General features: G+C 38.1%; 1 protein-coding gene, 1 non-coding gene and 1 pseudogene across 3 annotated transcripts in view; 2 read left to right on the top strand and 1 right to left on the bottom strand.

The window, feature by feature from the left end:
• NUDT3 (nudix hydrolase 3) overlaps positions 1–23,285 on the top strand; it is a 187,967-nt gene that overhangs the window by 93,982 nt on the left and 70,700 nt on the right. The gene's annotated exons all lie outside the window — the stretch shown is intronic.
• Positions 860–12,752, bottom strand: LOC143682191 (E3 ubiquitin-protein ligase makorin-1 pseudogene; annotated as a pseudogene).
• Positions 18,711–18,842, top strand: LOC143685443 (small nucleolar RNA SNORA2/SNORA34 family). The gene has a single exon (XR_013176667.1). It is a non-coding gene; the product is annotated as a small nucleolar RNA SNORA2/SNORA34 family (small nucleolar RNA).

Raw genomic sequence — 23,285 nt, 5'->3', positions numbered from 1 at the left:
ACAACTACTAATATCAGTATACTATTTTGGCCTTTAAGATCTATCTGCCACACCAAATTTTTCTACTAAGGCTAAAAATACTGCATCAGTACAGGGATGAAAAGCTTTTCACACACTCATAGTCACACATGCCAAGTCCTTGGGAGTCAACTTCCAACTCTGCGTTTAGTTATGCATTACATCTTTTCTATCTGTTCTTTCACAATTTTCCAGTCATGCTAAACACAGTAAAAATCTCAACACATTTGCACATGGTTCTGGTTACCCAGTAGTATTAATCCTGTGCAATTAAATAAGAAACCCAAATCACAGAACAAGTGCACAAGTGCATGTGGAGGGAATTACAGAGTAGGAAACAGATACAAAAACACAAATATGCAGATTTCATCAGGAACCTTAAGTATCTACCTCTGAAGTCTGTAGTCCAAGGCTACTTGCCAGTTCAAATCCCTTTACCCATCACTCCCATTCTCAGAACCCAAAGCATGGTTAATACTTTTTTGAATTTGGGGGTCCTCAAAATTAGTGTGGAAAGTCCATTAATACTACCCTAGAACTGTGTGAATCTGATTGAAAATAGATGACACCACAAACCTACACTGTCTCACAGTTAAATTCAAATTACAAAAAAACTACCATTAAGATTTATTTTTTGCGACTATTTAAACAGAGAAAACAACCCACTCCTAGGGGAAAGGTGAGGGATTGAGAAGATAGACCCTGGGTAAAAATTATTACAACACTGCCTGGAATTGATAGACCTGCCTAGGAGAGAAACACAGAATATCACAGGTAAGAGCTACTGTCTGAGGCTCAGCAGACCAGTTCATCCTCCACTGAAAGTTGCTGTAGTTGCAAGTCATAAGTCTTCCCACTCACCATGAAATGAGTCCCACTCATCTTCAGAGTCTCTCAGGTCACCACCTGCACCTACAGCCAAAAGTATAAGCAATATCTCACCTAGCTCAGAGATGGCAACCTCTTCTTCATCGTTGTTAAAGGAATTGCTATTCTGTCTTTCCTCAGTGAGCCTTCAAAAGTGGTTCCTTTGTTGGGCCCAGTATCTGCTTGATGTTTCCACTGTCTGTCTCTGTGGCTCCCCTCTACAGGCATCAGGGTATGCATGCTTATAAAAACAGTTCCCTCCAAGTGGATAGGTCCCACATCCTTCATCAAAATACATGCACGCCTTATTGGTCATTGCCTCCTTGTATTTCTGAATGACTTTCTGGTTTTCTTCTTTCTTCCTCACCAAGTTACTCACTTAAAATGACAAAAGTTAGGTGTCAGATTGCTCTCCGCTTGGAATGCACTTGAATCAGTAGGTATGGTTGTAGTTGGAGAGAATTCCGAAGCGACGCTCACTGGGGTTGGCTTTCTCATAGACTACCTCCATGCAGATCCCACAAACCATGTTCTTACTACACTACACAGCAAATGAAAGCTCTGCAGTCTTTCTCATGGGCCTCAGCGCAAGATTTTATATGTTGTGCTGTTTGGACAGCTTTGGATGTAAGACCTGCAGCCCACACATAACATGAATCTCCGTGGACATACACACAATTCTCCCCATATCAGTACTCTGTCACTGCAGCATAGGGAGAAAGCTGCTTTGTTTCCACAGCGATTTGCTCTTTCTGATTCTTCTTTGATCACTGAGCCCCGTGGGAGTGCTTCAGTGCAGGAAGGGGCAGTTTGACTGCAGTAGAGTTGCCCAGAAACAAACTTAGTGACATTCGTGCAGTTTTCTCTGCCTGCGCGTTTAGTTGTAAAGTTTGAATTTCTTGACTCAGCTTCATCCACATTCATTTCAATAAGCAGTCCAACTACTGATGAGAGACTTGAAAAGCAGCAAGAGATGATTTTGCAGTTAGATATGCAGCAATTGTTTCTTCCTGTTTCAGTGGCTTGCTGTGTTCATATCCACAACAGTTTCTGTAAATACATTACCCTTACTGAAGATACTTGCATGCTACACCTTATGGACAGTCAGAGAGGTCAGGTGTGCAATGAATTATCTCTTCCTTACAAACTCCGTGCATAAAATATCTGCCAGTGACCTGTGTAGTCCAGCCACTGTGACTGCTGTGATGGATGGGGGGGTGACTCTGCGGCTAGGGGTAGGGGAAGCTGCTCCTGCTCCTGATGTTGTGGCTGTTGTTCTGGGAGCTGAAGCCTCTGCCGTTACTGTTTCTCCCACACAGCAGTAGCGCCGGAATGTCCAGGATCACAGTTGCTGTCTGGCTTCAGGGAGAAGGTGGTAAGGGAAGTACAAGTGGACTGAGGTGTCTACTTACTCCACGCTGTCTTCCTTGACTCTCTGTCATTCCTTTTTTATGTATTTGAATTTTAGATACTGTAAAAAGGAAAAAAGGAGTTGCAAACACAAATGCAGTCATACTGGCATTGATATTTGCATATGTAGTTATCCTTACCAGAGACCTATTTCTTCATGTACCTTTAATTTACTGTTTATTGTCCTTTCTGTTCAACCCAAAGAACTTCCTTTATCATTTCTTGTAGGGCTAAGTTAGTGGTGATAAATTCCTCCAGCTTTTATTTGGGGATGTATTAATCTTGTCCTCATTTTTGGAAGATAGTTTTGCTAGGTACAGAATTCTTAGTTGTTGGTTTTTTTCCTTTAGCACTTTAAATATGTCATCCCACTGCTTTCTTGCCTCCATAGTTTCTGATAGTAAATTGACATTTAATCTTACCGAGGCTCCCTTGTATGTGATGTATTGCTTCTCTCTTGTCACTTCCAGTATTCTCTCTTTGTATTTGGCATTCAACAGCTTGAATGTAATGTGTCTCTGTGTAGGTTGGTTTTAGTTTATCCTGTTTGGAGTTTATTTACTTTCTTAGAAATATATATTCATTTCTTTCACTATATTTAGGAAGTTTTAAGTTATTATATTTTTTCCCTTTTCTTTTTTTATTAGAGAAGTTGTAGGTTTACAGAAAAATCATGCATGAAATACAGGGTTCCCATATACCAACCACCCTATTATTTTTTTTCATTAAAATAGATATTTTTGTAATATACTTTTAGACATACAGAATGTAGGAAAAAATACAGTGAATAGCCATGTACATACCACTTAGATACATACTTAACCTTTTTCCCTCTGTGCGTCACAGACACACATCTTCATTTTTTATATTCTTTTGAGAAATATCCACACACATACAGTCCAACCATAGTATACAATCAATGACTCACAGTGTCGTCACATCATTGTGTATTCTTCACCATGATCATTTTTAAAACATTTGCTCACCCCATAAAAAGAAATAAAAAGAAAAAAAAATAGCTAATACATCCCATGCCTCATACCCCTCCCTCTTATTGACCCCAGTATTTCAGTCTACCCAATTTTTACCCTTTATCTCCTCCTATTATTTATTTATTATCCTTTTTTTTCACACATCTTTCCATACCCTGGATTAAAAAACAACCACCCTATTATTAACACCTTGCATTAGTTTAGTACGTTTGTTACAACTCATGAAAAAACATTTTTATAGTAGGATTTACAACAGGGTTCACTCTGTGTGGTACAGTCCTATGTTTTCTTTTAATTTTTATTCTAGTACTGTATATACAACCTAAAATTTCCCCTTTTTTTAACTTTTTTTATTAATTAAAAAAATTAACAAACAACATTAAGATATCATTCCATTCTACATATACAATCAGTAATTCTTAATATCATCACATAGCTGCATATTCATCATTTCTTAGAACATTTGCATCGATTTAGAAAAATAAATAAAACAATAATAGAGAAAAAAAGATTCTACATACCATACCCCTTACCCCTCGCTTTCATTTACCACTAGCATTTCAAACTAAATTTATTTTCACATTTGTTCCCCCTATTATTTATTTTTATTCCGTATGTTCTACTCTTCTCTTGATAGAGTAGCTAAAAGGAGCATCACACACAAGGTTTTCACATTCACAGAGTCTCCTTGTGAAAGCTATATCATTGTTCAGTCATCATCAAGAAACAGGGCTACTGGAACACAGCTCCACATTTTCAGGCAGTTCCCTCCAGCCTCTCCACTACATCTTGAAAAACAAGGTGATATCTACTTAATGCGTAAGAATAACCTCCAGGATAACCTCTTGACTCTGTTTGGAATCTCTCAGCCATTGACACTTAGTCTCATTTCACTCTTCCCCCTTTGGTCGAGAAGGTTCTCTCAATCCCTTGATGTTAATTCTCAGCTCATTCTAGGGTTTTTCTCAGTCCCTTGATGCTGAGTCTCAGCTCATTCCAGGATCTCTGTCCCACGTTGCCAGGAAGGTCCACACCCCTGGGAGTCATGTCCCACGCAGAGAGGGGAAGGGTGGTGAGACTGCTTGTCATGTTGGCTGGAGAGAGAGGCCACATCTGAGCAACAAAAGAGGCTCTCTTGGGGGTGACTCTTAGGCCTAAATTTGAAGTAGACTTGACCAATCCTTTGTGGGGTTAAGTTTCATATGAACAAACCCCAAGACTGGGGGCTCAGCCTATAGCTTTGGTTGTCCACACTGCTTGTGAGAATATTAAGAATTCAACTTGGGGATGTTGAATTTCTCCCCGCTCTCACCATTCCCCGAAGGGGGCTTGCAAATACTTTTCGAGTCACTGATCAAATCATTCTAGGATTCATCAGGGCATCACTCTGGACAAACCAACAAAATCTCATGTCCTACCTGAGATTCCAATACTTATGACATTCAGTCAAACTATCTACATGAGTTATATTAGGAACTGCTCTAGTCAAAATATAAATTTTGTAACAAATAAATATTTTTTGCTTTGGTCTCACACATAAGGTGACATTTTAAATATTAATTATCATCTATTTTCAGCACCCTGCAATAATGACATTCCTTTTTTCTTCCTCCTGCAAAAACATTTTTAAAATTTGTACATTGTACATTTCACTATTATTATACAATCTAGGCATTCCTAGATTATACCATCTCAATCTTTAACATCTAACTTTCTTTCTCATTTCATTTATGTCCCCAGCCCTCCTCCCTCTATCATTCTCACATGTAGCTTCATTCAGTGTTTTAACATAATTACATTGCAGTTAGGTAGTATTGTGCTGTCCATTTCTGAGTTTTTGTATCCAGTCCTGTTGCACAGTCTGTATCCCTTCAGCACCAATTACCCAATATCTTACTCTATTTCTATCTCCTGATGGTCTGTGTTACCAAAGACATATTCCAAGTTTATTCACTAATGTCAGTTCATATCAGTGAGACCATACAGTATTTGTCCTTTAGTTTTTGGCTAGTCTCACTCAGCATAATGTTCTCAAGGTCCATCCATGTTGTTACATACATCAAAAGTTTATTCTGTCTTAAAGCTGCCTAATATTCCATCGTATGTATATACCACAGTTTGTTTAGCCACTCGTCTGTTGATGGACATTTTGGCTGTTTCCATCTCTTTGCAATTGTAAATAATGCTGCTATAAATATTGGTGTGCTAGTGTCCGTTTGTGTCTTTGCCCTTAAGTCCTCTGAGTAGATACCCAGCAATGGTGTTGCTGGGTCATATGGCAATTCTATATTCAGCTTTTTAAGGAACCACAAAACTGCATTCCACGGTGGTTGCACCATTTGACATTCCCACCAAGAGTGAATAAGTGTGCCTCTTTCTCCGCATCCTCTCCAGCACTTGTCATTTTCTGTTTTGTTGATAATGGCCATTCTGGTGGGTGTGAGATGATATCTCATTGTGGTTTTGATTTGCATTTCTCTAATGGCCAGGGACGTTGAGCATCTCTTCATGTGCCTTTTGGCCGTTTGTATTTCCTCTTCTGAGAAGTGTCTGTTCAAGTCTTTTTCCCATTTTGTAATTGGATTGGCTATCTTTTTGTTGTTGAGTTGAACAATCTCTTTATAAATTCTGGATACTAGAACTTTATCTGATATGTCATTTCCAAATATTGTCTCCCATTGTGTAGGCTGTCTTTTTACTTTCTTGATGAAGTTCTTTGATGCACAAAAGTGTTTAATTTTGAGGAGCTCCCATTTCTTTCTTTCTTTCTTCGGTGCTCTTGCTTTAGGTGTAAGGTCCATAAAACCACCTCCAATTATAAGATTTATAAGATATCTCCCTACGTTTTCCTCTAACTGTTTTATGGTCTTAGACCTAATGTTTAGATCTTTGATCCATTTTGAGTTAACTTTTGTATAGAGTGTGAGATACGGGTCCTCTTTCATTCTTTTGCATATGGATATCCAGTTCTCTAGGCACCATTTATCGAAGAGACTGTTCTGTCCCAAATGAGTTGGCTTGACTGCCTTATCAAAGCTCAAATGTCCATAGATGAGAGGGTCTATATCTGAGCACTCTATTCGATTCCATTGGTCAATATATCTATCTTTATGCCAGTACCATACTGTTTTGACCACTGTGGCTTCATAATATGCCTTAAAGTCAGGCAGCATGAGACCTCCAGCTTCATTTTATTCCCTCAAGATACTTGTAGTAATTCGGGGCACCCTGCCCTTCCAGATAAATTTGCTTATTGGTTTTTTTGTTTCTGAAAAGTAAGTTGTTGGGATTTTGATTGGTATTGCGTTGAATCTGTAAATCAATTTAGGTAGAATTGACATCTTAACTATATTTAGTCTTCCAATCCATGAACATGGTATGCCCTTCCAGCTATTTAGGTCTTCTGTGATTTCTTTTAACAGTTTCTTGTAGTTTTCTTTGTATAGGTCTTTTGTCTCTTTAGTTAAATTTATTCCTAAGTATTTTATTCTTTTAGTTGCAATTGTAAATGGAATTCATTTCTTGATTTCCCCCTCAGCTTGTTCATTACTAGTGTATAGAAACACTACAGATTTTTGAATGTTGATCTTGTAACCTGCCACTTTGCTGTACTCGTTTATTAGCTCTAGTAGTTTTGCTGTGGATTCTTCAGGGTTTTCGATGTATAGTATCGTATCATCTGCAAACAGTGATAGTTTTACTACTTCCTTTCCAATTTGGATGCCTTGTATTTCTTTTTCTTGTCTAATTGCTCTGGCTAGAGCTTCCAACACGATGTTGAATAACAGTGGTGATAGTGGACAGCCTTGTCTTGTTCCTGATTTTAGGGGGAAAGTTTTCAGTTTTTCCCCATGGAGGATGATATTAACTGTGGGTTCTTCATATATTCTCTTTATCATTTTAAGGAAGTTCCCTTGTATTCCTATCCTTTGAAGTGCTTTCAACAGGAAAGGATGCTGAATCTTGTCAAATGCCTTCTCTACATCAATTGAGATGATCATGTGATTATTCTGCTTTGATCTGTTGATATGGTGTATTACATTGATTGATTTTCTTATGTTGAACCATCCCTGCATACCTGGGATGAATCCTACTTTGTCATGATGTATAATTCTTTTAATGTGTTGCTGGATTCGATTTGCTAGAATTTTTTTGAGGATTTTTGCATCTATATTCATTAGAGAGATTGAGCTGTAGTTTTCTTTTTTTGTAGTATCTTTGCCTGGTTTTGATATGAGGGTGATATTGGCTTCATAGAATGAATTAGGTAGCTTTCCCTCCACTTCAGTTTTTTTGAAGAGTTCGAGCAGGGTTGGTACTAATTCTTTCTGGAATGTTTGGTAGAGTTCACATGTAAAGCCGTCTGATCCTGGACTTTTCTTTTTGGGAAGCTTTTAAATGACTGATTCAATTTCTTTACTTGTGATTGGTGTGTTGAGGTCATCTATTTCTTCTTGAATCAGAGTTGGTTGTTCATGCCTTTCTAGGAAGTTGTCCATTTCATCTACATTATTGTATTTATTAGTGTATAGTTGTTCATAGTATCCTGTTATTACCTCCTTTATTTCTGTGAAGTCAGTGGTTATGTCTCCTTTTCCATTTCTGATCTTATTTATTTGCGTCCTCTCTCTTCTTCTTTTTGTCAGTCTTGCTAAGGGCCCATCAATCTTACTGATTTTCTCATAGAACCAACTTCTGGTTTTATTGATTTTCTCAATTGTTTTCATGTTTTCAATTTCATTTATTTCTGCTCTAATCTTTGTTATTTCTTTCCTTTTGCTTGCTTTGGGGTTAATTTGCTGTTCTTTCTCCAGTTCTTCCAAGTGAACAGTTAATTCCCGAATTTTTGCCCTTTCTTCTTTTTTGATACAAGCATTTAGGGCAATAAATTTCCTTCTTAGCACTGCCTTTGCTGCATCCCATAAGTTTTGATATGTTGTGTTTTCATTTTCATTCACCTTGAGATATTTACTGATTTCTCTTGTAATTTCTTCCTTGACCCACTGGTTGTTGAAGAGTGTGTTGTTTAGCTGCCACATATTTGTGAATTTTCTGGCACTCTACATAGTATTGATTTCCAACTTCATTCCTTTATGATCTGAGAAAATGTTGTGTATGATTTCCATCTTTTTAAATTTGTTGAGACTTGCTTTGTGACCCAGCATGTGGACTCTCTTTGAGAATGATCCATGAGCACTTGAGAAAAAGGTGTATCCTGCTGTTGTGGGGTGTAATATCCTATAAATGTCTGTTAAGTCTAGCTCATTTATTGTAATATTCAAATTCTCTGTTTCTTTATTGGTCCTCTGTCTGGATGTTCTGTCCGTTGATGAGAGTGGGGAATTGAAGTCTCCAACTATTATCTTAGATGTGTCTATTTCCCTTTTCAGTGTTTGCAGTGTTTGCCTAACGTATTTTGGGGCATTCTGGTTTGGTGCATAAATATTTATGATTGTTATGTCTTCTTGTTTAATTGTTCCTTTTATTAGTAGATTGTGTCCTTCTTTGTCTCTTTTAACTGTTTTACATTTGAAGTCTAATTTGTTGGATATTAGTATAGCTACTCCTGCTCTTTTCTGGTTGTTATTTGCATGAAATATCTTTTCCCAACCTTTCACTTTCAACCTGTGTTTATCTTTGGGTCTAAGATGTGTTTCCTGTAGACAGCATATAGAAAGATCCTGTTTTTTAGTCCATTCTGCCATTCTATGTCTTTTGATTGGGGAGTTCAATCCATTAGCGTTTAGTGTTATTACTGTTTGGGTAGTACTTTCCTCTACCATTTTGCCTTTTGTATTTTATATGTCATGTCTAATTTTCCTTCTTTCTACACTCTTCTCCACACCTCTCTGTTCTGTCTTTTCATATCTGTCTCTAGTGCTCTTTAGTATTTCTTGCAGAGCTGGTCTCTTGGTCACAAATTCTCTCAGTGACTTTTTGTCTGAAAATGTTTTAATTTCTCCCTCATTTTTGAAGGACAATTTTGCTGGGTATAGAATTCTTGGTTGGCAGTTTTTCTCTTTTAGTAATTTAAATATATCATCCCACTGTCTTCTCGCCTCCATGGTTTCTGCTGAGAAATCTACACACAGTTTTATTGGGTTTCCCTTGTGTGTGATGCGTTACTTTTCTCTTGCTGTTTTCAAGATCTTCTCTTTCTCTTTGACCTCTGACATTCCGACTAGTAAGTGTCTTGGAGAATGTCTATTTGGATCTATTCTCTTTGGGGTGTGCCACACTTCTTGGATCTGTAATTTTAAGTCTTTCATAAGAGTTGGGAAATTTTCAGTGATAATTTCTTCCATTAGATTTTCTCCTCCTTTTCTCTTCTCTTCTCCTTCCAGGACACCCACAGCACGTATATTTGTGCGCTTCATATTATCATTCAATTCCCTGAGTCCCTGCTCATATTTTTCCATTCTATTCCCTATAGTTTCTGTTTCTTTTTGGATTCCAGATGTTCCATCCTCCATTTCACTAATCCTAACCTCTGTCTCTTGAAATCTACCATTGTAGGTTTCCGTTGTTTTTTTCATCTCTTTTACTGTATCTTTCATTCCCATAAGTTCTGTGATTTGTTTTTTCAGACTTTCCATTTCTTCTTTTTGTTCATTCCTTGCCTTCTTCATGTCCTCCCTCAATTCATTGATTTGATTTTTGATGAGGTTTTCCATTTCTGTTCGTATATTCTGAATTAATTGTTTCAGCTCCTGTATCTCATTTGAACTATTGGTTTGTTCCTTTGACTGGGCCATATCTTCAATTTTCCTGGTGTGATTTATTAATTTTTGCTGGCGTTTAGACATTTTATTACCTTAATTAGTTTATTCTGGAGATTGCTTTCACTTATCTTAGCTAGGGTTTTCTTGCTAGATAAGTTTGTTGTCTGTCTGTTCTTTGACCTTCAGTTCAGCTTTTTCTGGGCCTCTAGCTTAAGTTTTGTTTAACAGAGGGTAATTTTTCAGTTCTTGTTTTCTTGTTTGTTGTCCTACTGTAAGGTGCCTTTTCCCTCCCCACCCTTAGGAGGGTCTACATAGGTATTACAGACTCCAGCCTGATTTTCTAGACTAAATTGGCCTCCTGTCAGGGGGAAGGAGTCACCTGGGTCAGTTTTCCCTGAAGGTGAGACCCAGCAAGTTGTAAGACTTTCCTGTGAAGTCTCTGGGCTCTGTTTTTCTTATCCTGCCCAGTATGTGGCGCTTGTCTGCCTGCGAGTCCCACCAGCAAAAGATGTTGTGGCTCCTTTAACTTTGGAAGGCTCTCCCTGCTGGGGGCCTGGTGGAGACAGAGGAGAGGTTGTAGGCTGGTTTTAATGGCTTCGAATTGCCAAACCCTGGGGTTTGAATTCCTTGAGAGAGGGATTCCAGCTAAGTTGGGCTTCACCCCTCCGCTGGGGAAGGCACAGGCGGGAAACAACCCTGAAAGCAGTCTGTTTCTGCCTATTCCTGGGGCAGTTGCAGCCCGAGTACTCCCACCTCTGAATCCAGAGGCAGCCAAGCCTCTGTAGAAACAGCCACAAAAACCTCCGTTTCGTCCCCTTTCCTCTTATTCGGTAGCCCAATAAGCAACCTCCGCCTTGACCAGTTTCACCTGAGCTGGGGGCCTGTTTTTAGTAGTCAGAATTTGTTTATTGATGCCACAATTGGTGTTTGGTTGGACTCAGTCCCTGCTACTGTTAGAGTGTCTTTCCTTTCCCTCCGGGAAGCTGCCTGTGGGGGAGGGGCGCTGGGTGCCAGCCGCCCCAGCTTGGGGAACTCACAGTTCCAGACACTCGCAGCCAGTCCAGCTGGTCCAGACTGGGGTATGCTGTGTGTCTGGTCACTATCGTGGCTCTGGGAGCTGTTCTGTACTGTTTCTGGTTATTTAGTAGTTGTTCTGGAGGACGAACTAAAACACGCACATTGCTAAGCCACCATCTTGGCCCCTCCCCGCCTAAATTTCCCCTTTTAACCACATTCAAGTGCTGTTCGTTACATTCAGAATGTTGTGCTACCATCAACCCAATTAGAAACTCTGTACAATTTAAGCGTTAACCCCCCCTTTCTTATCTCCACCTCAGCCCTCCCTCATGACATGAGAAAGGTACAAGATGCAACAGATAAACTATACGCCTCATGTGTACAGTGTCTTATCCATCTTCTGTCTTGAAGGGAACTCTGATTGCCGTTCTCAGCCCGGAAGAATACTGCACGAGGAAATTATTTTCCCTGCAGTCAAAGAAGAGTCGTATCATCATACCCCACACTTTATTCCAGCAGTATCAAGAGGATAAAGAAATCTTTATGAACTGCTTTGAACTTTAGAATAAAATATAAAATGAATCAAATGTTGGGTGGGCCACGGTGGCTCAGTGGTAGAGTTCTAGCCTGCCATGCCGGAGACCCAGGTTCCATTTCCAGTGCCCACCTGTGCAAAAAAAAAAAAAGATCAAATGTTTGCACAAAGTATAATTATTATAGAAATGTTTCATTACAGAAATAGAGATTTATATCAAAATAAAATGAAAGAAGTGTTTTTCTAATTTCAGGCCATCACCAGAGAGTAAGATTTGGAATCAGAGAGGATGGTATGGAAGTTTTTTATTTCCCTTGAAGGGTAGCTTTTGTTAGCAGAGAGGACTATTCAGATGTTTATTTCGTTTTCAAAGTGTTTTGATATTTTTGAAGTGTAGATTACAAAACATAGTTCTTTTATATGCTGATGGATCTGATTGCTCCATTTATAAGCATAGGAAATTTAGTAATCACTGTTTTTGTTTTTGTTTTTTAAATGGGCAGGTGGCGGGAAGTAATCACTTTTAAGGGGCCTTTGGATAATATCTCCACCCCCCTAACAAAATCAGTTAATTGAATACCTTTAGATGTTTAAAATGGCATTTATATATTTAAAATTTTTATTGGCTTTTAAAGAACGTGGTGTTTTTTTAAAAAGCAGCCTTATGAAGTTCTTTAATCTAAAAATTTTATGAATCTCATATTTTAAACTTACATATAAAATGAGTCTTTAAATAGTCTAATACTGTATAAAATTAAGATTTTCAACAAAACCACCAGAAGCATTCAGTTATACTTTTTAAACTGAGGTTACAATTTGTTCACTGAAATGATCCAAGAATATCCCTTAAGGGCTCTTTGTAAAACTCATCTTTTCCAAAGAACAGCAGCAACTCAAAGAAATTCAGAGCAAGGCTACTCAAAACATATTGTGCATGCTCACATTCATCTGGAAATGACCCATTGACTGATGTAAAACAACAGAGTGCAATCTGAAGAGCCTGAAGCTGTGGCAAAGGGACCTTATATCTTCCAGCATAATCTTCAACCACCTGACAGAAGCATCTGCAATAATCCTAAATGCTGATTCCACTGCCGCAGCCATGCCTGCAGGGTTCAGCAGGAACTCCACTATGGCCACAAGCTCTTCTCCAAGGCGTTTGGCCTCTTCATCGCACTCTTCTTCCACCATGAGTCTTGCTGCCCAACACATATCAACCCCTCTACCAGCACCACTGTAGCTAGGTCACATTCTTTTACACATTAAAAAATCATAAAATATGCCTGGTTTTCTTATCACAAAAAAATTTATACTGTGATTTTAATTCTTTTAAACGTTTCTGTATTTTATTCTAAATATTTCCGAGATTGAAAGATGCTTAGCCACTAAAGAAAATTAATTTCCCAGTCAAATGAGGCCAGGACTCTGGGGAAATCCAACAGGACACACTGACTTAGTTCACTGTTATTTTGTTAAGCCTCCTTAACTTCACAAGGCAGGTTGTCTTGGAATCTGCATCAAGTGAGGATGGGTGTTTCATGAGCCTTACCTTACACTTTTCAACCTAAAGTTTACTTCCTTCATGAAGTCTTTCCAATTCCTCACAAGTAGGAATTGTTCTTGCTGTATGTTCTAATTCCAGTCTGTACTTCTAGCATCATGGTATTTATCATGCTTCGTTGGTATTGCTTGTTTAATGATTTATCTTTCTGTCTTCTATGCTGGACTTTACACTCTGTGTATTCAGGTACCATTCTTTCTTACTCACCAGTGAATCTCCAGTGCCCATCACATAGCAAGTGCTAATTAATTAAGTGTTACAATTATTGACCTGACTATTAGAACAGCATATAAACACAGTTGAGGTAAGCCCCTTCAGATCAGGGGCAGATGTGTTCTCTAGGTCTTCACCTGTCAGCTCCGTCTGTATGTCTCATCTTTTTCAAGAGAATGGATCCATTTGGTTTGGCCTAGATATGGTCTAATGTAGTGTGCCCTTTGATCAGGGTTGACAGACCACATGTCAACTTCACCAGCTTCTGGCCATTTTGAAGATGTCAGATGTCTGCCTTAACCTTTGGATCAATTACTGATTTCTTATTCCTTTGGCTGTGCTCAGGGTTGTGGGTGCCGTGATACATACATCCCAAGCTTAAGTAGCACCTGTATTAGCCTCACTGAGGTCCTCTGTATGCAGTGAAAAGATATTTACCTACACAGGAAATGTAATCCTTTCCTAAGAGATCAAAGCAGGCTATGAAACAGTATTTATGATAGGAAACCATTTGATGGGGGAAGAAATGTGTCTGTGTAATTAAAAGGATAATACTTCTTGCACACTAAGCATTTTGCATGTAGTGCCTCATTGTATCCTTTTAAGGTCCTGTGATGGACATAGAAGACTCATGAGGATTGCCTTATGTATTAGTTAGGGTTCTCTAGAGAAACAGAATCAACAGGGAACACTTGCAAATATAAAATTTATGAAAGTGTCTCATGTGACCATAGGAACGCAGAGTCCAAAATCCACAGGGCAGGCTGCGAAGCCGATGACTCCAATGGATGGCCTGGATGAAATCCACAGGAGAGGCTCACCAGCCAAAGCAGGAATGGAACTTGTCTCCGCTGAGTCCTCCTTAAAAGGCTTCCCATGATTACATTTAGCATCACTAATTGCAGAAGACACTCTCCTTTGGCTGATTACAAATGGAATCAGCTGTGGATGTAGCTGATGTGATCATGACCTAATCCTATGAAATGTCCTCATTGCAACAGACAGGCCAGCGCTTGCCCAATCAGATGAACAGGTACCACACTTGGCCAAGTTGACACCTGTCCCTAACCATGACACCTTATTTCTGTGCATTAGTTTCAGAGGTCCTTTGTGAAGAATGAAGAGAATTGTGGTGTGGGTTGGGTAAATAAGTGCAAATCATCTCAGATCAATGAATGGTATAATGTTAATAACACTAAAGTGAAATGATTTTATTTCCTATTCATTATATCATCACATTATTCAAAATATTCTATCATAAGTGAATTATTTTCCTAAGTAATTTGAGTTAGGAAGAGAACTTGGCTATTTTTCAGAAAAATAAGTGTTCCAGTAAACTTTCAAACTACCTATGATCAGATGATCTCAAGTGCTCCTCCTTTTGCTGTGGGAATAAAAGTAAATTCATGAAATGAAATAGGTCATCGTCAATATTGAATATTCTTACCCAAAATTTAAATTCATTTTTAGTCTATTTTGAGTAATAGTACTTAAGGAATTTTTTTTTTAACTGAGGAAAGTGAATACACATGAATAATTTTTTCCAGTTATCAACCTCCAGTTGAGGTTCCTCCTTGCTAAACCAAATACCATGAAATGGGTTGGCATAACCATTGGGGTTTTTTTTGGCTTATGGTTTTGAGGCTAGGAGAATTTCAAATCAAGGTGTAATTAAGGCAATGCTTTCTTCCCAAAACTGGTGTTTTGGGGCTGGCTGCAAGGGAAACTTGGTCTGGACTCCTGTCACATGACAGAGCACTTGGCAGCTTCCCCTGACCTCTCCCTTCTGTTCCAGGTTCCATTGAAATTTAACTTCTAGCTGCTCCCTCTATGGCTTTTATCTCTTAAAATCCATTCTGAGCCACACCATGTCTGAAGTAACTTCACCAAAGGGTCCTAATTATAGAATTTATATTCACAGTGATGGATTAACTTTAAGTGATGTGTTTCTGGGGTGCATGGCTTCAAAGCACCACACACATATATTAACTCCTTCCAGTTCTCTTGTTACTGTTTGGTGTTATTTCCTTATGAAATACATCTTTTAGTATATCTTATTAGGTAGGTTTCACAGCAAATTATCCCACTTTTGTTTATCTGGGAATGTCTTTATTTAACCTATTCTTAAAAAAATGTTTTAACTTGAAAGAAGATTACAGAAAAAAAATACTGCGAATTGCGAAAAGAGTCCAGAGTCCAGTGTTCCCTTCACCCCAGCATCTTTAATATTAACATCTTATGAATCCATAAATACTGTGCCAGTTTGAAACTGCTGTGTACCCCTGAAAAGCCAAGTTCTTCAATTCTTTCAGTATTACTGAGTGGGATCTCTTAGATGGTTCCATGGTGATGTGTCACCACTCATTCAAGGTGGTGTTGCTTACTGGAGTCTTTTGAGAGAGAACCATTCTGGAAAGAGCCAAGAGAGCACACACAGCCAGGGAACTTAAAGGAAGAAAAATGCCCCCAGGGAAGCTGTTGAAGAAGCTGGGAGAGAAAGCTAGCTGATATGGCCACGTGCCTTTCCAACTCTCAGAGATATCCAGAAGCCGAAGACGCCAACCATGTCAGCCTTTCTTAAGTGAATGTAACTTCTTGTTGGTGTCTTAATTTGGATATTTTTACAGCCTTAGAACTATAAACTCGCAACTTAATAAATGCCCTATTTTGGGGGGGGGGGGGAGTTGGGGCATGGGCAGGCTCCAGGAATCAAACCCAGGTCTTTGGTGTGGCGGGCAAGAACTCTGCCACTGAGCCACCATTGCCCTTCCATGAATTCCCTTTTAAAAGCCAAAAAAAATTTTTTTTAATTAAAAGTTCTGGTGAAGTAGGCACTGTGTTATCTACACTTTACAGGTGAAAAAAAGTGGGATTCATTGAGATTAAGAAATATGACCGACCAAATTATGCCCAACTAAATGTTCATATAATGCTTTGAGATTTGAATCTAGGGCTTCTAATTTCAGCATCCACATTCCTAATATTATGCTCCTTGAAAGGATATCCACCAGAATGGTCACAGTGGGTGTCTTTGGGCTATCTTATGAATTACGAAGTTTTCTGTGTTGGACATACATTTATTTTATTAGAAAATTTTTCTATGTAAACAAAGATGAAATTAGACTATTAACTAGTTTATAGCATTGTCAAGCCTAGATGTCAGTAAACTCAACCAATTCTGAAGCTTTATGCAACCCAGCTGCTATGACAAATCCCACACAGTGAGTTGGCTTAAACGACAAGAATTTGATATCTCACAGTTTGTAAGGCTAGACATCCAAAGTCAGGATGTCAACAAGGACATGCTTGCACCTGGAGTCAGTAGTATTCTAGCGATGACGGTTTTTGTCAAATGGCCATCTCTTTTTCCTCTCTGGCTTCTGCATCTCACTTCTGCTTTATGGTTTCTGCTGACTAACTGCATCTGAACTTCCTCTCTTTATAACTCCAGTCATACAGATTAAGACCCAACCTGAATCATTTTGGCCAACCATAACTAATAAAAACATCTTCAAAAGGTCCTATTTACAAATGGGTTCATGCTCACAGAAACAGACTTGAACATTCCTTTGTGAAGTACATGATTCAGTCTCCAAAAGCAGCTTAACAATTACAGCATATTGGCCAGATTTCAGAAACAAAATCTATAGAGCTAAAAACATTAGTAAGCACCTTTGAAGGGTTAAAATATTCCCTTTTGTTGATTGTTTTCCATTTTTTAGCTGTTTATTAGTCAAAATCCTAGTATAGTGACCCCTCAAAGAGCCAGGGGAATCAAACTTTCTCCCAGAGCCTGCTGATGGCCCTTGGTAAAATACATCTATCTAGCCCAGTGTCTCAAAGGCTGTGACAACCAGCCAGTCTTTGTGTGATTTTCAGAGCTATTTTTTTCTTGCTAATTCAGTGGGAAAGGTAAAGCTGTTGACAGGGAACAAAGAGAGAAGTTTGGTCTGAAACTGTATTATCAGTTCATCTATTATTTTTCCGTTTTTTTAACCCACTTTCTGTGAGCAGAGATACAGATTATCTGAAAACAGAAACAGAAGGAGATAATTACATGTATAACTTCAACTGCATCATCAAGGATGACAAAGATGGATACCTTCTGCCTTTAGAGAAATGTAATCACAGAGATGACAATTGAGAATGTGTGGCTAAAGGCAAGGCCCATATTCTTTTCTTTTTTTTTTTTTTTTTTTTAAATGGGCAAGGACCAGAAACTGAACCTGGGTCTCCAACATGATAGGCGAGAACTCTGCCACTGAGCCACCGTGGCCTGCCCAAAGGCCCATATTCTTGAAACCATTTTCAGCATATAAACTATAAATTATTTGTTTGCAACTAGATCATTTTTTGCCTGTTACATAGACCTAGCTTAAAAAAAAAGTATAAGGGTGTGTGGATTGTTCAGTGGTAGAATGCTCACATGTCATATGGGAGACCCAGTGTGCCAGTTTGAAACTGTTGTGTACCCCAAAAGCCATGTTTTTTAATCCTGTTTCAGTATTGTTGGGTGGGATCTTTTTGATTAAGTTGTTTCCATGAATATGTGGCATACCAATAGTGAGTAGAACCTTCTGATTAGGTGGTTTCCATGGAGATGTATCTCCACCCGTTTAATATGAGTCCCTTACTAGAATCCTTTAAGAGGGAACCATTTTGTAAAAAACTTCAGAGCTGACACAGAAAAGTTTGGAGATGCAGAAAGAAAATGCCCCCAGGGAAGCTGTTTGAAACCAGAAGCCAAAGGATCAGCAGATGCCAGCCATGTGCCTTCCCAAATTAGCCTTTCTTGAGTCAGGGTGTCTTTCTTTGGATGCCTTAGTTGGACATTCCTATACTGTGCATTTCCTATTCCTGCAAAAAAATAAGTTGTGCTCTATATTTTATATGTCATACCAATTACAAGGCTCCATATGGTATCTCAGACCAGTCTGACAGGACTGAAATGTTTCATGGCTCTTATTATACAAGAGTAGAACATTTTAAAAGTCTGTGAATATGTAGGATTAGTGTAAGATATTCTTTTGTCCACCCATTTTTTTTTAGCTCATAAATGTTTAACTCTGTTTGTAGTATACAATAAGTGAAAGCTTAGTATGATTACCTGGTATTTTCGTCTTTACTTTTTGTCCTAGCCTCAGCAGTTGTGATTGGAAGATGGGATCTGGGGTGTGACAGAATTTATTAGAGGAAAATGTGACTTTTTTAAAAATCCAGAACTTTAGTCACAAAATATCACTGAATAGCAGAACATTAAAATGTGAATAACAATAAGAATATTTTTCAATCATTTCAATGTGATAATTAAAATAGTTTGGAACTAATGATGTGTAGACCTAAGGGCCCCAGCTTAATCAAAACAGCAAATGCATTTGGCCCTGAATCAAGACCAGCAGTTTGATGAAGCTTTTGGTTTCAAGTGGGAGCCTGAATGTCTTCCTGTGGTGTTTTGGCCATTTCAGAACTTTGGAAATTTATGATCAACTTATTAGAAAGAAACATCTGAGTCATTGGTGATAGATGTGAAGTAATATTTTATTTGTAGTCTTAATAAAAAATAGGAATCCAAAATATAGAGACCCTTAATTTAACTTGTTCGTTAGAATTATAGTGCAGTTAAACCTAATTATTACCAAAAACTGCTGTGGAAGGATTTTCCATCCAAAACAGTAGGATAATTTTGCACTGTGTCCTTCCTTTGAGTGTTGTCCCTTACTGTAAAGTGAGATCACCAACTTATATACTTTAAACCTAATTAAATAGTGAAAAACTTCCTGTTTCCAAAAATGGGATCACCCCAACCCCCTTCAGTTAATTAGCTTGATTCTGTTATGGGACTATATTTACCTAACATGGTAATAATGGACGACAAAAATTTTTTAGTTGTTTATTGGACTGTGAAAATGTATCTTTATTATAGATATTGGTTGGAAAAGTTCATTTCACTGCACAGGCACTAGTTAATTAAATATGACAATCTTCATTATGTGAAAGGCACAAATTTTACTCAATTTTCTTGCCTGATAAAAGAAAGCTCAAGTATCTGTAAATCAAGCTTTATTTTCTTTAGTAGGAAGACGAGGAGAACTTTCTCTTCTTTTGACAGGAAGAGTGAATTTTAATATTATTTATTCAATATTTTGTGAATTTATTAGTTATTGAAACAAATGTCTGCTAAAGGATTACTATCTCTAATATGTAAAATGCTTTCGCACAGTAATTAAAAACTAAAGATAAATGCTTAAAACATAATTGCACAAAGCAATTTGTTTAAAAAGTTTAAAGGAAAATAGAAGGGTTGATCAAGTGTTTATCTTCACAATAAATAAATGAAAAACACAAGGAAACTTTTTAATCTGTAAATTTAATATTTATATGTATTTTAAAATATAAAATTTATTTTTTAATGAGTAAATTTCAAAATTTGTAAGAATAAGGTAAAGTGGGCCTTCCTAAACACTGTTGATGGGAATATAAATTGGTACCAGCATTTGGGGAAGCAAAAAAGTTCATCTATGGGAATTCATTTTCAGGATTTAGAATAAATACTTTTGACAAATTTCTGCATAGGTAATACTGAGTGCTTCATAATGCTTAATGAAAGCACATAATGTGAGGCTGTCTTGCTCTGGGTGATGTAAAAGTTGGTCACTTGGTTACTTGGTGTGCTGGTTTAAAAGTGTTATGTATCCCAGAAAAGCCATGTTTTAATCCTGATTCACTCTTGTGAGGGCAGCCATTTATTTTAATCCTGATTCAGCATTGTAGGTAGGAACTTTTGTTTAGATTGTCTCCATAGAGATGTGGCACATCCAGTTGTGAGTGTGATCTTTTTATTAGATGGAGATGTGACTCCACCCATTCCAGGTGAGTCTTGATTAGTTTACTGGAGTCCTTTTAAACATTTTGAAGAGGAGCCTGCCCATGCCAAAAAAAAAAATTTTTTTTTGAAGACATTTCAGAAAAGACAGAGCCAATAGAAATTTCAGAACCGAGCTGACACAAATGCTGACACTTGGAGAACAGAGACACAGATATTTGGAGATACTTGGAGCCCAGCAGACATCGCCATGAGATGTTAAGCAAGCCAGAACCTGGAGAGAGCCAAGGGAAGCCAAGAGATGAAAGCCAACCCCAGCAAAGCAAAGAACCCCCACAGGAACAAAGGCTGAAAGCAGTGGAGCCCAGGAACAAGGAAGCAGCATGCCTTCCCAGCTGACAGAGCTGTTCCAGAGGCATTGACCTTTCTTGAATTAAGGTATCTCTCCCTGGATGCGTTAGTTTGGACATTTTCATGGGCTTAAAATGATAAGCTTTTTTTTTTTTTTTTTTTTTTTTTTGCATGGACAGGCTCTGGGAATCGAACTTGGGTCTCTGGTATGGCAGATGAGAATTCTGCCCCTGAGCCACCGTTGCATCACCCACAATTGTGAACTTTTAATTTGCTGAAATTATTTTCAAAAGAAACGCTCTCACATGGACTCTCTCTTTCTCTTTTCTTTTTCTTATTTTAAATATTATTCTGGACTCCTGGATTTTGATTTACCTAACCTGTAACAAACAGTCATTATTCTCTTCGCTTTAATTGTCCAAAATTTGGCCAGTGTGTACCCTTTCAGGCAGACTCTTTTGTCCTTTGACATGTACTTTCATTGTTTGAATACTTCTTTGCTTTCTAGCACAATAAAATATTTCAGGTTCATCTTGAACTTTTCTGTCCCAAACCTGTTTTCAGCCATTTCTCCAGGGAGTTTCCTTCTGGGACAGATACTATTTAGACACCAACAATAGGGTGCTAGTTAAAGTCCACTGCTACTAGGATGCCTTGTTCCTAGGCCCTTTTAGTGGACGGAAATAAGCATGTTAAAAAAGAAAAATCATAATTTCGTATTGATATTTCCGTTTCAAATTTAACATCATAAAGTTTCTTAACTTTTTAATTTTCAATTTGTATCTCTTTTCTTTAACTCTTAAATGTTGGTTTCTAATAGTATTATTAGTCTAACATTGTTATTGGCTTCCAGTAGCATCATTTGCTTTATTATTCAGTTTGGATCTTTAAGAGATGTAAGATTCAGAATGTCATAAAGCACTGACTGCCAGTAAAGTTTTAATTTGCTTATAACACATGTTAATGTTAAAGCATAAAATTGAAAAAAATGATATTTAAATGAAAATACCAATATTATCAGCAGAAGCATTATAGAGCATGAATGTTTAATGTGAACCTGTTGGCTTTAGGGAGGGGTGCTGGTAGAATTAGAATTGAATAACCCTTCAGTTTGGTATTCATTTGGTGGTAAACGACAAAGCATTATTAAAGAGGAAGTAATTGGCACCAGCAAGAAGGTGTCACTTAGCTTTTCTGTGTAAACCAGGTTTGTAGTTTCACTTGAATTAGCTATGGTGACTCCTTCATTCGCTCCTGTTTTGGGGGCCACTTTCAGACAGAGGATTAGTAAAATGAGTTAGGAAATGTAGATCTTGGTAGAGGAGTTATTGCACTCATTTGTGTAGATTTTAGGCCTTTAGGTGCCTTTATTGTGTGTGTAAATAAGCATGTAGGCACTATTTGGTGGACTGCTTGCTGTGTGCATGAATAGCCATTCTTTCTTGTCTTCTTACATTTGCTAAATGATTTCTTAAATCAGAGTGGTCTCACCCTCGTCAAACCTGACATCTTGAGGTCTTTCTCTAATAAATATCTTGTTCACCAGTATTAACACTAAAGAGGAGTTAGATTCTAGGCTCAAGTACTTAAAACCAGGTTTCCTGCCTCCATAAATATGTGTAAGGATTTTGAAAAGTCACACAGGATAATTCTAGGGTAAGATGATTGTTTCTATTTACAGGGCATCTAGCATCCCTGGTCACTTCCTGTTATGTGCTATTTGTGCTCCCCAATCAGCAGGACAACCCAAAACACCCACACACATTTCACAATGCCATTGGGGCAGTCATGCTTGTGGAGAGCTATAGTTTGGATGACCTAGGAGTTCTTCTGTCCTCTAGCTCCTAGTTGGATTTCTTTTCCTTTAGCTACTCATGCTTAATTGGTAACTTTAGAGCTCCTCCTGTGGACGTGGTTAGGGTTGGGGCTGGAATGGTGTCTTGAACATGGCAGATAGAGTAAAAGGAAAGAACAGGCTTTGAATACAGCAGGATAATGGATGGCCTTGAGAGCTTGGAAGAGGAGTTCAAAGTTGAGGAGGTTCTAGAACTGGGATACCTTAGTGAGGGTGGAGTACTGCTCAGCACTTTGTGCTCAAGTAACAGAGAGGGGAAGACAGTGACCGTTGCTCTTCCTTGGGCTTTCCCACTTCTAAGTGGAGAAGAAATAAGTAAAAAAAAAAAGAAAAATTATTCTGTTACACTAGTCACCAAGTAAATGCAAATTAAAATAAGCTGGAATCTTGCTTCTATCAAATTAGACAAGATTTTTAAAACTAATTCTGTTGATGATGATTATGAGGAGGATGAAGATGGCAGCATTTATTGAGAGCCTTAAAAATGTGTATACCATATTGGATGTTATATACCAGTCCTTCCAAACTGTTTTCCATTTCAGGACACACCACATTTTCTGATATATAGTACATGTGGTTCCCTCCAACGAGAAAACCTGACCCATTCTTCATCCTCTTGCTATCTGGGAGCAGCTTTTGGGGTTTTCAGCTCAGTTACTATGTTTTATAGAAGCTTCCATTACTTCCCAGTTGGTATATAAGTACATTTTCTACCATTCCATTATAAGTTCCAGGTGTCTTTTCCATGTATATTTGTAATCGGTGTAGGCATTTTGAAAAAGGGAAAAGTAGAAACAAATTTAAAATTTTCATACTCACAGTTGGTAACATTTTGGTGTATTTCCTCCTGTGTGAGTTTTTACCCCTCAGCCTTCCTTCTTGACTGTGGTCTTCTCAAGGGTATTCTCAAATATCAGGCAT

Source organism: Tamandua tetradactyla, chromosome 5 (genome assembly GCF_023851605.1).
Source record: "Tamandua tetradactyla isolate mTamTet1 chromosome 5, mTamTet1.pri, whole genome shotgun sequence".
NCBI lineage: Eukaryota > Metazoa > Chordata > Mammalia > Pilosa > Myrmecophagidae > Tamandua > Tamandua tetradactyla.
The sequence above is the reverse complement of the archived record's forward strand: the minus strand, read 5'-3'. Positions and strand labels throughout refer to the sequence as shown.